This window comes from Staurois parvus, unplaced genomic scaffold (genome assembly GCF_062004578.1).
Source record: "Staurois parvus isolate SC_StPar_1 unplaced genomic scaffold, SC_StPar_1.0 ptg003134l, whole genome shotgun sequence".
In the NCBI taxonomy this organism is placed as follows: domain Eukaryota; kingdom Metazoa; phylum Chordata; class Amphibia; order Anura; family Ranidae; genus Staurois; species Staurois parvus.
In genome coordinates, this window is record NW_028320930.1 from 30,891 (window position 1) to 46,871 (window position 15,981).

Below are 15,981 nucleotides of genomic sequence, written 5' to 3' on the forward strand. Positions count from 1 at the left end.
ACATATATGCTGCCATGGATTGCTACCAGGAAAAGGAAATCACGGGACCATTTTTCAGGCACCAACATGGCAGCATACTTGTAGTAGATGGGGATGCTACCACATGTATGATGCCATGGATTGCTGCCAAGAAAGGAAGATTATGGCATCTCATACAATTTTCCATGTTCCTGGGGCCAACATGGCAATATACTGGAGTAGGCGGGGATACTACCATATGTGTGCCGCTATGGACTGGCGCCAGGAAAACGAAAAATTACAGTAAGTAGCACTTTCTCTTTTTTCTACAATATCAATCCCTGCCCTGTTACATGGTGATATGGAAACTACAAATTACAGATTTCCTGATTAATGTTGGCCTCACCAATGTTTAAGAATGCCTCCAAGCTTTGGTCAAAGGGCAGAGTCTGAGTACCTTAACCCCTTCAATACCGGCCACTTTTACCCCCTTCCTGCCCAGGCACATTTTCTACTTACATTCTAAGTCCCTCCATCCAGAATAGAGGAGAATGTTCTAAGTCCTTCCATCCAGAATAGAGGAGAATATTCTAAATCCCTCCATCCAGAATAGAGGAGAATATTCTAAATCCCTCCATCCAGAATAGAGGAGAATGTTCTAAGTCACATCGTCCGGAATAGAGGAGAATATTCTAAGTCCCTCCATCCAGAATAGAAGAGAATGTTCTAAGTCCAGCTGTCCAGAATAGAGGAGAATATTCTAAGTCCCTCCATCCAGAATACAGGAGAATATTCTAAGTCCCTCCATCCAGAATAGAGGAGAATATTCTAAGTCCCTCCATCCAGAATACAGGAGAATATTCTAAGTCCCTCCATCCAGAATAGAGCAGAATATTCTAAGTCCCTCCATCCAGAATAGAGAGAATATTCTAAGTCACATCGTCCGGAATAGAGGAGAATATTCTAAGTCCCTCCATCCAGAATAGAGGAGAATATTCTAAGTCCCTCCATCCAGAATAGAGAGAATATTCTAAGTCACATCGTCCGGAATAGAAGAGAATGTTCTAAGTCCAGCTGTCCAGAATAGAGGAGAATATTCTAAGTCCCTCCATCCAGAATACAGGAGAATATTCTAAGTCCCTCCATTCAGAATAGAGGAGAATATTCTAAGTCCCTCCATCCAGAATAGAGGAGAATATTCTAAGTCCCTCCATCCAGAATAGAAGAGAATGTTCTAAGTCCAGCTGTCCAGAATAGAGAGAATATTCTCCTCTATTCTGGATGGAAGGATTTGGAATATCTAGTCCACGGTGACCATTGAACCCTCTACACTGTGTGCCAGACCACAGCGGCAGAGACATTTCTGATTGCACAACACAAAGCCTATTCTGTCCAGCTGCGGGTCTCCAGACTAGATCTAGAAAACATTCTACTAGATGCTAAGACAGACAAGTACACAGAGTATGGATAAAAACGGAACTGTCACTCCGATCCACTAATCTTCCTCCTTTATTAATGTCAACAATGGAAACCAATAAAAGACATCATTAATAACTATAATCAAATAAAAAGCTGAAAATTGACATTGAAAGTGCAACAAAATCTGAGTCAGTGCCAAGACAACCGAGGAGGACATCCTGAATGAAAGGTGCTGGATTAGTGGGGTGATGGGCTGGCCCGGTCTGTCTGATTGGGTACCTGCTGGAGGAATGACGTCCGGAAGTTGGGCTCTTTCTGGGACACGGATATTCCATTATTCACCTCTCAGCTCCTGAAATAAAAACATGGGCACGTTTAAAGCTGAGAAACTTTTCCACCTGGCTGAGAACACCTACTGCTATAAAGCTCAATTCCCATGTCAAAACCCCCCTCCCCCTCCCCCAAAAAAACAGGTTTACGCTTGCCATGGTTACATATGCTGACTGTGAGGGTGAAGTGCGGGCTTTGCTCAGGTAATGAAGAAGGAGACCTGCTTACCTCATTCCTGGATCCTGCAGGCTCTCTCCACCTCATTCCTGGATCCTGCAGGCTCTCTCCACCTCATTCCTGGATCCTGCAGGCTCTCTCCACCTCATTCCTGGATCCTGCAGGCTCTCTCCACCTCATTCCTGGATCCTGCAGGCTCTCTCCACCTCATTCCTGGATCCTGCAGGCTCTCTCCACCTCATTCCTGGATCCTGCAGGCTCTCTCTGTTCAATGTGACCGGTCTCCCAAAGCCCCTTCTCCAGGGTTACCAACCCCTCACTGACATAACATAGAACTTACTGACAGAGCAGACTTCTTACAGAAATGGACCTGAAATATGACAGAAACTCCTATTAGAAACAAAGAGCATTGATGACTAAAGATTACAAGTAATATGTACCATCACCAATACCCAGAAGAAGGCATCTGCTGGCTTTACAAGAAAACAGGTCAACTCCATAGTAATGGTCATGGGGGGAAAGGGGGTCAGCTCCATATTCAAAGCCATGGGGGGGGGGGGGGGGGTCAACTCCATAGTAATGGCCATGGGGGGAGAAGGGGGTCAACGCCATAGTAATGGCCATGGGAGGGAGAAGGGGGTCAACTCCATAGTAATGGCCATGGGAGGGAGAAGGGGATCAACTCCATAGTAATGGCCATGGGAGGGAGAAGGGGGTCAACTCCATAGTAATGGCCATGGGAGGGAGAAGGGGATCAACTCCATAGTAATGGTCATGGGGGGAAAGGGGGTCAGCTCCATATTCAAAGCCATGGGGGGGGGGGTCAACTCCATAGTAATGGCCATGGGGGGAGAAGGGGGTCAACTCCATAGTAATGGCCATGGGAGGGAGAAGGGGGTCAACTCCATAGTAATGGCCATGGGAGGGAGAAGGGGATCAACTCCATAGTAATGGCCATGGGAGGGAGAAGGGGGTCAACTCCATAGTAATGGCCATGGGAGGGAGAAGGGGATCAACTCCATAGTAATGGCCATGGGAGGGAGAAGGGGGTCAACTCCATAATAATGGCCATGGAAGCACTGGGGGAGCTGTGGCAGCGCAGCGCTTGAGGGCTCAGTTTGCAGGCAAGTCTGTCATAATAAAGGGAGGGGGGGTTTGGGCAGCTCCCTAATAAGGAACATTTGGGGGAAGAAGGTCAACCCCATATTAGTGGCCATGGGCTGAGATGTCCAACAAGCTCAAATAAGTGTGACGGGACATTGGACAACATAGTGTAGGGTTAGCTAAATTTGCACAAACATGAACTATGGATTCCATTTAAAGAACCCTTCATATTGTGGTTGAGTGATACAATCTTGTTCCTTTTTTTCTTCAACAGACCAACATGCCAGACGGTGCCAGTGCTCACCACTGTCCCTTTCTGGTCACCTCAGAAGTTCAGGCTGTGGTGGATACCTGAAAAGTGGGACACCAACCAGTGGCAGAGACTTATCGAGAATACTGGCTGACTATATACTGCTACAAATACCACCTTTACAGTAGCTGAACCCAACAACTCCTGGACTCCTCTCCTTCAAGCCAATGCCAATTTGATGTGACCACACTAACCTTCTACCACCATACCACCAGGTTTATCTGGGCTGTGCAGACATGTTGGTCGAGTCCTGAAAGGGGTGAATTTCCATTCTGGAGAGCAGATAAAGGATCTGCGTCTTCCATGCAAGACTGAATGTGCCGCATGCTGCAAGATTCTGATTGTCATCGTAGGATGTGGGTTGGAGGTGAGAAATATGGTATCATAGGATGGCAAGATGGTTCTTACAAGGGACTGTCACTTATCTGCCCCGCCGATGAATGCTTTATCCCATGTATGACTTCCCATTCTGTCTCTGTAATGTGACATCTAATGTTCTAATGGCACCACCAAGTCTGAAGAGGCTACAAAAGGTACCATGGCAGGATGCTGGGGGGCACTGCTTGGCATTTAAGGGTGCTAGGACACTGGCGGTACTTCTTGGCCTTGATGGTGATAGGACTTTGGGTGCAATGCTTGGCATTGATGGTGATAGGACACTGGTGGCAATGCTTGGCATTGATGGTGATAGGACACTGCTGGCAATGCTTGGCATTGATGGTGATAGGACACTGGGTGCACTGCTTGGCATTGATGGTGATAGGACACTGGGTGCACTGCTTGGCCTTGATGGTGATAGGACACTGCTGGCAATGCTTGGCATTGATGGCGACAGGACACTGCTGGCAATGCTTGGCATTGATGGTGATAGGACACTGGGTGCACTGTTTGGCATTGATGGTGATAGGACACTGGGTGCACTGCTTGGCATTGATGGTGATAGGACACTGGTGGCACTGCTTGGCCTTTATGGTGATAGGAAGCTGGTGGTACTTCTTGGCATTGATGGTGATATGACACTGGGTGCACTGCTTGGCATTGATGGTGATAGGACACTGGTGGCACTGCTTGGCCTTTATGGTGATAGGAAGCTGGTGGTACTTCTTGGCATTGATGGTGATAGGACACTGGGTGCACTGCTTGGCATTGATGGTGATAGGACACTGGGTGCACTGCTTGGCATTGATGGTGATGGGACACTGGGTGCACTGCTTGGCCTTGATGGTGATAGGACACTGGTGGCACTGCTTGGCCTTGATGGTGATAGGACACTGGTGGCACTGCTTGGCATTGATGGTGATAGGACACTGCTGGCAATGCTTGGCATTGATGGTGACAGGACACTGCTGGCAATGCTTGGCATTGATGGTGATAGGACACTGGGTGCACTGCTTGGCATTGATGGTGATAGGACACTGGGTGCACTGCTTGGCCTTGATGGTGATAGGACACTGGTGGCACTGCTTGGCCTTTATGGTGATAGGAAGCTGGTGGTACTTCTTGGCATTGATGGTGATAGGACACTGGGTGCACTGCTTGGCACTGATGGTGATAGGACACTGGTGGAAATTCTTGGCATTGATTGCGATAGGGTACTGGTGGGGTTCCATGGCACTGGTGAAGACAATTGGCAGTGACATGGATGCACGGTACTGAAGAATATATATGACACTGGCAATGATACATTTCATGGTTATGTTGGTCTTACTCCTGCAATTGCCCCATGTCATGTACAGTCTTGGACCGAACTCTGCAGGGTCAGCAGCGGGCGGTGTCGGCATGGTGGACATTCTACAACAGCACAGAGTCCATTTAGAAGACTGGAGATATACTGAGACTACAAGGAAGAAATGGTCTGATATGTTGCCATTTTGGTGAACTATCTTCATATATATGTATAGACTTTTCTCAACTGGAAAAAATAAAAAATAGCTTCGACTTGGTGTGCAAACACTTGAAACTGTGTGGGCTTCTTTTTTTAGATGCAGTTCCCTCCACCGTTCCCCCTCCTTCCCTGCAAGTGGCATTGTGTGAAGTTTAATTGCACGCCGGTGACATATAAAACAACATTCGTCCGTCTCTTCAATCCCCGCAAACCGCCATGGCGTCAGCAGCCGCTCCTTCCATCTCTGCCTTCTGTTTCGTCTTCCTGCGCCTCACGTCCATTGATTGCGAGCAAAGTCGAGACTTTCTGTGCCGGATTTTCTAAGTAGATCAGTCAAACTTTCACTTTCCACCAAAGGGAGCCGCGTCAAGCCGAGTTCACAAACGCCCGCGCCGAATCCTCGAGTCAAGGAAGCCGCAGGCGTCTGCGCTGCTCAAAAGAAGTTTTAAAATCGATAGATTCATTTAGATTTTTCTTCCTTCCCCTCCTCCTCCAGAATCGGACCCGTCTGATGCTGCGATTTCATATCTCTGTTTTAATTGAGTTTGATTAGGTCACTTTGTAACGGGTCGGTAAGTGGACATCAACCGTTCGGCGGAATAAAAGGCCGTTTTGAAGTTCGCCCATCAAAGGCTTGAAAGCTAACGTGATATTGCATATTATTTTGCAGCTATTAAAATGGATCACACTGTGCTTAGTCGCTCTTCCTGGCAAGATAAATGTTTCAGAGGCAGCTTGAGTCCGTTCCCTGTTCCACGCTTCCTTGCATCGTTATCCGGCGCGGGAACCCACCCACCTGTGCACGCCGGTCTGTTGCAGACAAGAAAGTGTCTTGGAGTGTTCTGACAGCCTGTTGTTTAACTTGAGATGAAAGGATGTTTTGGATCTTCTCTTAAAAGTGAACGAGAAGCAAATATTGCCACTTCAATTCTAACGAGCTTGACAGCGCGAATCATTAAGACGAGAGCGGAACGGGCCAGATTGAGACGGATGAAGGAGATGGGGATCTTCAAGACGCAGGATGTAGGCACACACTCACAAATAATGTTAGGGCTGTGAAAAAATTGACGACGTCGCCCCTTGATAATCACACATGGTGGCAATTAAACGCTTTGCGGGCCGCCATGTATAAAATGGTGGGTCCTGTGACTTTTCCCATACAGCAGATAGTCCTGACACAGGTGGCAATGAGTCATGTGCTGTCAACTGACCCCCGTTGTTGAGTTTGGGAACATTCAAAACAACCGCCCTCCGACTTCCTGAGACCACTTGTACCACTACTTGTTATTGGCTTAACACTACTGGTGGTTGAGGTAAACCTGGCACACTAGGACTTGTAGTTCCTCAATGATTTCACAGTCAGGAGGTCAGACCTATGGTTCCTCATGTTCATCAGTCTCTTGTATGATGTGCAGAGGAGTTACAGGTGGAGGATAAATCCATGGGATCCAGAGGAGGTAAAGCTCCCTGGAAAGAATTGGAGCTTCCTGGAAGCAGTGGAGGTAATCAGAGCTCCCTGGAAGGGGTCAGGAGTTCACTGGATAGGGATGGAGATCCCTGGATAGGGATGGAGATCCCTGGATAGAGTGTGAGGTTTCTTGGTTGGCTCCAAGCTCCCTGGAAGGGATTGGAGGCTTCTTGTTCAGTCAGAGCTTACTGGAAGCGGTCAGAAGCTCCCTGAATAGGACTGAAGCTCTCTTGATAGGGTAGAAGGGGGTCAAAGGTAAAGCTCCCAGGATGGTGCTGGATCTATTGGTGGGTCAAGGGTAAAGTTTAATGGATGGATTTAGAGCTTCCTGGATAGGGTTGGAGCTCTTTAGATGGGATCAGAGATCCCTGGATGAGGTCAGAGGGGGTTGGAGGCAAAGCTCTCAGAATGGGGTTGGAGCTGTCTGGATGGGGTAAGAGGGTGTCAGAAGTAAAGCTCCCTGAATCTGGTTGGAGCCCTCTGGATAGATTCAGAGGTAAAGCCCTATGGATGGGGTTGGAGCTCCCTGGATGGTGTCAGAGGTAAAGCTCCATGAATGAGGTTGGAGCTCCCTGGGTGGGATTTGAAGGTAGAGCTCCCTGGAATGGGTCAGAAGTAAGTCTCTATGGATGGGTTGAAGCTCCCCGGATGGGGTTGAAGGTAAAGCTCCATGAATGGGTTTTAGCTCCCTGGATGGGGTTGAAGATAAAGCTTCATGGATGGGTTGGAGCTCCCTGGATGGGGTTGAAGATAAAGCTTCATGGATGGGTTGGAGCTCCTTGGATGGGGTTGACGGTAAAGTTTCATGGATGGGTTGGAGATCCCAGATTGAGTCCTTGGTATAGCTCCATGAATGGGATTAGAGCTCCCTGGATGCGGTTGAAGGTAAAGCTCCATGGATGGATTGGAGCTCCCTGCATGGGGTTGAAGCTAAAGCTTCAAAATGGGAATTAAGATCCCTGGATGGGGTTGAAGGTAAAGCTCCAGAGATGGGGTTGGAGGTCCCTGGATAGGGTTGAAGGTAAAGCTCCATGAATGAGTTTTAGCTCCCTGGATGGGGTTGAAGATAAAGCTTCATGAATGGGTTGGAACTCCCTGGATGGGGTTGAAGATAAAGCTCCATGAATGGGTTGGAGTTCCCTGGATGGGGCTGAAGATAAAGCTCCATGAATGGGTTTTAGCTCCCTGGATGGGGTTGAAGATAAAGCTTCATGGATGGGTTGGAGCTCCCTGGATGGGGTCAGAGGTAAAGCTCCATGGATGGATTGGAGCTCCCTGGATGGGGTCAGAGGTAAAGCTCCATGGATGGGGTCAGAGGTAAAGCTCCATGAATGAGTTTTAGCTCTGTGGATGGGGTTGAAGATAAAGCTCCATGAATGGGTTGGCGCTCCCTGGATGGGGTTGAAGATAAAGCTTCATGGATGGGTTGGAGCTCCTTGGATGGGGTTGACGGTAAAGCTCCAAGGGTGGAGTTGGAGCTCCCTTGATGCTACCTGGCCTAATGGGCCACACATGCATGTCTGTTGAACTACAAACATCCAGTAAATCTCTACTGCCTCAACAGCAGCCCAAACGCGAGTCCAGAGGGTAGAACTGTGGTATATAGTAAGGTTGTACCATGTGCATTTACGTGAACTTTAGGGGAAAATAAAGCGGTTAGTAGATATTTTACGTTTAGAACAACCTCTGTACTTTGTACTAATTGTATATATTTTCAGCCTACCACGGACGGACAGAGAGGAGAGCTTTGCTTGCTAACCCCCAAGGTGTGATATAGATTTAGAGCAAACCAACATCTCCCCTCTGAAGGAACTGTAAAGGAGATTGCCAGCATGATGGAAGATCTATTCACAGACGTTCCAGAATTCGGATGATCCTTGGACTCGCTAGTTCGCTGCTAACCGTTCATCAGGAGTGACACTTCCACGAGTTAACCGGCATGTAGCAATGTCAGGAAGACGGTTATTAGAAGCGTCATCCCTCAACAAGCGCTCTAAATCCGTTCCTCTTCTCTATGAGAAAATGGAATTCCACCCTCAGATGTGTTGATCCCTCAGACAGTCCTCATTACCATTCGGCCCCCGCTGGGAATGATATCCCTGTCCGCAGCTAATTTCTAAACGGTAACGTTGTGTGAAAGGCGAAGCGTTGTCGTAATTAGTAGGAGAGACGGGCGAGCGCGAGCTTGGCGCTTCTTTTCATGTTTCGCCCTCATAATGTCATTAGTTCCAGAGCGGCCTAATCCTCCGGAATCCCAGGCATCCTCCTTGATGACACCCGCCTTCTGTCTAACAAAGAGACCAAACAGGAAAGTTCCCGCATACCAGCCGCAGCTCACCCCCTGGCACGCCGGCACGTCACCCTGAGGAGAAGCGCCCACTCTGATTGGCTGGTGGAGTATTCGTACATTAATGGAGCTCTGCATAGGTTCTCTTTCATTATAAAAGGTGAGAAGGAAAACCTTCACCTTCGTCTTCCGAAGTATCCTATGGTGTCCCGTCTACAGCACGGGGGGAGGGGCTACACATCAAACGTTCCAGATGAGGAAAGTTGGGAACTGTCCAGGAAAATTCTGGAATTGTAAAAAACGGACATCACGTGGACAGTCCCCATCTCTGATATACTGCACCTTGTACCTGCATAGGCCTGCTGAGGACACCAAACAAGTCATCAATGCTCCTCCTCCTTGTAGAGCGGTCTGCATCACAGCATAGGGGGCCCCCTGCACCACGCTGTACGGAACACACAGCGCCACGGTATAGGCAGGCATCACTGAGAGGAGACCAGCAGAACGTACACCATCCACAATAGCTTCAGCCTTTGTCAAACGTTTTACACAACAGGAACCCTCAAAATGATTCACGTCTCGGGGAGTCCTTGCTTAAACCAATTCATTGGGGATCAGTGGGAAGAATGTCCCTTACATTGGGGGTCAGTGGGAAGAATGTCCCTTACATTGGGGGTCAGTGGGAAGAATGTCCCTTACATTGGTGGTCAGTGGGAAGAATGTCCCTTATATTGGGGGTCAGTGGGAAGAATGTCCCTTACATTGGTGGTCAGTGGGAAGAATGTCCCTTACATTGGGGGTCAGTGGGAAGAATGTCCCTTACATTGGGGGTCAGTGGGAAGAATGTCCCTTACATTGGGGGTCAGTGGGAAGAATGTCCCTTACATTGGGGGGTCAGTGGGAAGAATGTCCCTTACATTAGTGGTCAGTGGGAAGAATGTCCCTTACATTGGGGGGTCAGTGGGAAGAATGTCCCTTACATTGGGGGGTCAGTGGGAAGAATGTCCCTTACATTGGGGGTCAGTGAGAAGAATGTCCCTTACATTGGGGGTCAGTGGGAAGAATGTCCCTTACATTGGGGGTCAGTGGGAAGAACGTCCCTTACATTGGGGGTCAGTGGGAAGAATGTCCCTTACATTGGGGGTCAGTGGGAAGAACGTCCCTTACATTGGTGGTCAGTGGGAAGAACGTCCCTTACATTGGTGGTCAGTGGGAAGAACGTCCCTTACATTGGGGGTCAGTGGGAAGAATGTCCCTTACATTGGGGGTCAGTGGGAAGAATGTCCCTTACATTGGGGGTCAGTGGGAAGAATGTCCCTTACATTGGGGATCAGTGGGAAGAATGTCCCTTACATTGGGGGTCAGTGGGAAGAATGTCCCTTACATTGGTGGTCAGTGGGAAGAATGTCCCTTACATTGGTGGTCAGTGGGAAGAATGTCCCTTACATTGGGGGTCAGTGGGAAGAATGTCCCTTACATTGGGGGGTCGGTGGGAAGAATGTCCCTTACATTGGGGGTCGGTGAGAAGAATGTCCCTTACATTGGTCAGTGGGAAGAACGTCCCTTACATTGGTGGTCAGTGGGAAGAATGTCCCTTACATTGGGGGTCAGTGGGAAGAATGTCCCTTACATTGGTGGTCAGTGGGAAGAACGTCCCTTACATTGGGGGTCAGTGGGAAGAATGTCCCTTACATTGGGGGTCAGTGGGAAGAATGTCCCTTACATTGGTGGTCAGTGGGAAGAATGTCCCTTACATTGGGGGTCAGTGGGAAGAATGTCCCTTACATTGGTGGTCAGTGGGAAGAATGTCCCTTACATTGGGGGTCAGTGGGAAGAATGTCCCTTACATTGGTGATCAGTGGGAAGAATGTCCCTTACATTGGAGGTCAGTGGGAAGAATGGCCCTTACATTGGGGGTCAGTGGGAAGAATGTCCCTTACATTGGGGGTCAGTGGGAAGAATGTCCCTTACATTGGTGATCAGTGGGAAGAATGTCCCTTAAATTGGTGGTCAGTGGGAAGAATGTCCCTTACATTGGTGGTCAGTGGGAAGAATGTCCCTTACATTGGGGGTCAGTGGGAAGAATGTCCCTTACATTGGTGGTCAGTGGGGAGAATGTCCCTTACATTGGTGATCAGTGGGAAGAATGTCCCTTAAATTGGTGGTCAGTGGGAAGAATGTCCCTTACATTGGTGGTCAGTGGGAAGAATGTCCCTTACATTGGTGGTCAGTGGGAAGAATGTCCCTTACATTGGGGGTCAGTGGGAAGAATGTCCCTTACATTGGAGGTCAGTGGGAAGAATGTCCCTTACATTGGGGGTCAGTGGGAAGAATGTCCCTTACATTGGAGGTCAGTGGGAAGAATGTCCCTTACATTGGAGGTCAGTGGGAAGAATGTCCCTTACATGGGGGATCAGTGGGGGGAATGTCCTTTACATGGGGGGTCAGTGGGGGGAATGTCCCTTACATTGCACTGACAATTATGGGTGGGGTTATAGAGGACTCAGAGATAGAGGGCGGAGTTTGGACCCAGGAACACGCCAGGCACATTCTCCTAGGCCAGGGGTCTCCAGACTACGGCCCTCCAGGTGTTGAGGAACCGCAAGTCCCATGAGGCCTTGCAAGACTCTGACAGCCACAGGCACAGCTCCCAGAGGCAGAGGCATGATGGGACTTGTAGTACTTCAACAGCTGGAGGGCCGTAGTTTGGAGATCCCTGGACTAGGCTTACAAGAAGAGAATTCCAGCACCAATGGGGGTTCAGGAAGCGGGATTGCTGGTGGTCTGGAATGAGGAGCAGAACATCCAATCAGATTCATTCTCGGAATCACTTGAACATTGGCAAGCAGATATCTGCCGGGTCCCACTTCCCAGAATCCTCTCTGCCTGGTAGAAGGAAGCGGCGCCCGTGTGAAGGGGTTAAGGCGGCGTGCGTGCCATGTGAAGACACATCTGCTCCCCTCCCCCGACGCTCTGATCCCAATTTTCTCCCGTCCTCCATTTATGGAGCAGAAATCCCTTTTTTCCCTCATCCAGCCTCAAATATTCCCGAAACATCAAAAAGCCAGTTTACAAGCAATAAAGAGGGCGACTTTGAAGAGCGAGGGAGCAGGGGCAGGTCGTTCGCTCGCCGAGGCTTTATTACCGCTGCTTTGATCCGCAGCGCGCTCTTCATCAAACTCCTCGCCAAGAATTGGTGACCCCCCCCCAAACGCACCTCTTCTGGGGCTCCTGATTGGCCCTAACGATGGCGAGAACCTCTATGAAGAGTGAAGGGAAATGACCGTCCCCTCCCTCGGCGCCCCCTTTGATGCCCGCCCCTTTCATTCCGCGCTCCTCGCTAAAGACGCGCCCGGATGGAGCACTTCACACGCCGACGTCCTGCGGCTACATTCCCCGCATATCCCTTCCATAGGGAGGAGAGTCATCCTTGTGGAGGAATGGATTTACCGACAGAACCCGCAATACGCCGCGGGGGGCGCCGACCCCCAACTCCACCCTCCACTGACTCCCAGGTCAGAGAAAACCACCCAAAGTGGACCTGTCATTACATTGCCTGGAGTGGGTCAGTCTGATCTTCCAGGTGTTGATTACCCCTCCCAGAGAGCACAAGACCCCCCCCGGCAATGCTGTCATCTGATCTCCCCTCCAGGACAACGCCATCTTTGTTCCGGCATCATCCAGGGTCACCATCTACTTCCTGGACTGAGATGGCGGCTCAGAGATGACATGGAAATCCTGATGCCTGTGTTCACAAATGTCTGACACAGATCAGCCCCTGCTGTTGCTTCTCACCTTGTTACTTGCTACAAAGTTACAATGTACGGTCTGATCACTGGGGGAGGGAAGACTGAGGAAATGCCTCCTCCTCCTGCTACAAAGTTACAATGTACGGTCTGATCACTGGGGGAGGGGAGACTGAGTAAATGCCTCCTCCTCCTTCTACAAAGTTACAATGTACAGTCTGATCATTGGGGGAGGGGAGACTGAGGAAATGACTCCTCCTTCTATAAAGTTACAATGTACAGTCTGATCACTGGGGGAGGGGAGGCTGAGGAAATGCCTCCTCCTCCTTCTACAAAGTTACAATGTACAGTCTGATCACTGGGGGAGGGGAGACTGAGGAAATGCCTCCTCCTCCTACAAAGTTACAATGTACAGTCTGATCACTGGGGGAGGGGAGACTGAGGAAATGCCTCCTCCTCCTTCTACAAAGTTACAATGTACAGTCTGATCATTGGGGGAGGGGAGACTGAGGAAATACTTCCTCCTGCCTGCAGCAGACTGATGACATCCTAGCCTAGTCAAAGTCACCATATTGAGCTCAAGGATGGATTTTTAATGATAAAATGTGGAGCTTTTTAAAAAAAAGCTGATAGTTGGTTTAGTTAGGTGACGGCTGGTGAGGTAGATTGGCACTTCTTCCCTCTGCTCCCTGTAGAAGAGCTGGACTCCCAGGTTGTCGGGGGTGTTGGCATGCTGTCTATACACACATAGGTGCAACAACCATTCCCATACATTGCACTGTGATTACAAGTCCGGCCACCAGGTGGTAGTCTACAATTAAAGTAGAACTAAAGGCAGTTTGTAGGACGGCTATGACTCCCATCAGCTGCTTTTGCCCTTTGTGTCCCATTGTGGAGATTTCCCTGGAATTCCTGTCCCACACCCAACACAGGAAGTAAGAAGAAACCTCTTGGAAATGAGGGATGCCTAGGTTGTCACCACAACTACTGTCCCCTCTATTCATGTATTGTGAAAGCCCAAAATGTGGCATTTCCTTTTGTTGATATTGATAGGAGGACAAATAGTGAGGATGATTCTCCGTAACAGGGACTAACCCCGCCCCTTCAGCCAGAATGCATCATTCATTGGAATGTTCTTCCACGAGGAACTATTACATGTTAGCTGAGACCTCTGTCTGTCCTGATACCACCACAGGTTCCTCTGAGACCTCTGTCTGTCCTGAACCCACCACAGGTTCTTCTGAGACCTCTGTCTGTCCTGAACCCACCACAGGTTCCTCTGAGACCTCTATCTATCCTGAACCCACCACATGTTCTTCTGAGACCTCTGTCTGTCCTGAACCCACCACAGGTTCCTCTGAGACCTCTGTCTGTCCTGAACTCACCACAGGTTCCTCTGAGACCTCTGTCTGTCCTGAACCCACCACAGGTTCCTCTGAGACCTCTGTCTGTCCTGAACCCACCGCAGGTTCCTCTGAGACCTCAGCCTGTCCTGAACCCACAGCAGGTTCCTCTGAGACCTCAGCCTGTCCTGAACCCACTGCAGGTTCCTCTGAGACCACAGCCTGTCCTGAACCCACTGCAGGTTCCTCTGAGACCACAGCCTGTCCTGAACCCACCGCAGGTTCCTCTGAGACCTCTGTCTGTCCTGATACCACCACAGGTTCCTCTGAGACCTCTGTCTGTCCTGATACCACAGCAGATTCCTCTGAGACCTCTGTCTGTCCTGATACCACCACAGGTTCTTCTGAGACCTCAGCCTGCCCTGATACCACCGAAGGGTTTCTCTGAAACCTCCACCTGTCCTGATACCACCACAGGTTCCTCTGAGTCCTCCTCCTGTCATTAAGCCTACTACAAGTTTCTCAAATACCTCTGCCTGTCCTGAACCCACTGCAGGTTCCTCTGAGACCACAGCCTGTCCTGAACCCACCGCAGGTTCCTCTGAGACCTCTGTCTGTCCTGATACCACCACAGGTTCCTCTGAGACCTCTGTCTGTCCTGATACCACAGCAGATTCCTCTGAGACCTCAGCCTGTCCTGATACCACCACAGGTTCTTCTGAGACCTCAGCCTGTCCTGATACCACAGCAGATTCCTCTGAGACCTCTGTCTGTCCTGATACCACCACAGGTTCTTCTGAGACCTCAGCCTGCCCTGATACCACCGAAGGGTTTCTCTGAAACCTCCACCTGTCCTGATACCACCACAGGTTCCTCTGAGTCCTCCTCCTGTCATTAAGCCTACTACAAGTTTCTCAAATACCTCTGCCTGTCCTGAACCCACTGCAGGTTCCTCTGAGACCTCCACCTGTCCTGATACCACCACAGGTTCCTCAGAGACCTCTACCTGTCCTGATACCACCACAGGGTTCTCTGAGACCTCAGCCTGTCCAGATACCACCGCAGGTTCCTCTGAGACCTCAGCCTGTCCTGATACCACCACAGATTTCTCAGAGACCTCTACCTGTCCTGATACCACCACAGGGTTCTCTGAGACCTCAGCCTGTCCAGATACCACCACAGGTTCCTCTGAGACCTCAGCCTGTCCTGATACCACCACAGATTTCTCAGATACCTCCATCTGTCCTGATACCACCACAGGTTCCTCTGAGACCTCAGCCTGTCCTGAACCCAGTCAATGTCTGTTGTGGTGAATGTAGCCATCCTCCCCTCCTCCTGTGATGGCCAGCAGGAAAGTCCCCTTGGAGGACACACTATACACCTGACTCCCCCCAGCCTGCATCTGATGCTCCGTGTCCTGGGGCCCATTCACACTGAAGCGTTCCGTTGTGTTACCATGTTATGCCATGTGTGAACGGAGGTGCATTCATTACGAAGGAACCGCCATGCACCATTTTGTGCCACGTTGAGCTTGCGTGGTTGTTTTTGCCAGACGTGTTTGCCGGCTGCCTTTGGGGCCCATTCCCAATGCATGAAACCGGAAACCTGGCGTGTTTTTTAAGTATGAGCAAAAATGAAGGATTTATCACGCATTTACAAAACGCACAGGTGTGAACGGAGCCTAATCACCAAACACCGTCTCAGTGTGCTTTACCCTGTCACTGCCTTTACAACAGCCGCTGTTCAGAAGCAATGCAGACTGCACTAGCTGACAATACAAAGAGCAGAACGTAAACTCCCGTACTGGACACGCCACGGCGACAACACGGAACGGCGCTTCTGGAAAAAACACACCACACATCACCTTCAAAGAGCGCCACACCAACCTTCCGCTACACTATTAGACGCTGACCCCGAAAGTGCGCGGCGGAAATCAAAGACCACCAACAATGGC

At 49.8% G+C, this 15,981-nt stretch overlaps 1 long non-coding RNA gene across 1 annotated transcript in view; it reads right to left on the reverse strand.

Moving 5' to 3' along the window:
* Positions 1-1,451: 1,451 nt before the first annotated feature.
* Positions 1,452-15,981, reverse strand: part of LOC149428560 (uncharacterized) — a 48,339-nt gene continuing 33,809 nt past the window's right edge. The window contains exons 3-4 of the long non-coding RNA XR_016310715.1: positions 1,936-2,254; positions 1,452-1,729 (exon numbers count right to left, since the gene is read on the reverse strand). This is a non-coding gene — a long non-coding RNA (uncharacterized LOC149428560). The remainder of the gene's footprint in view (positions 1,730-1,935; positions 2,255-15,981) is intronic.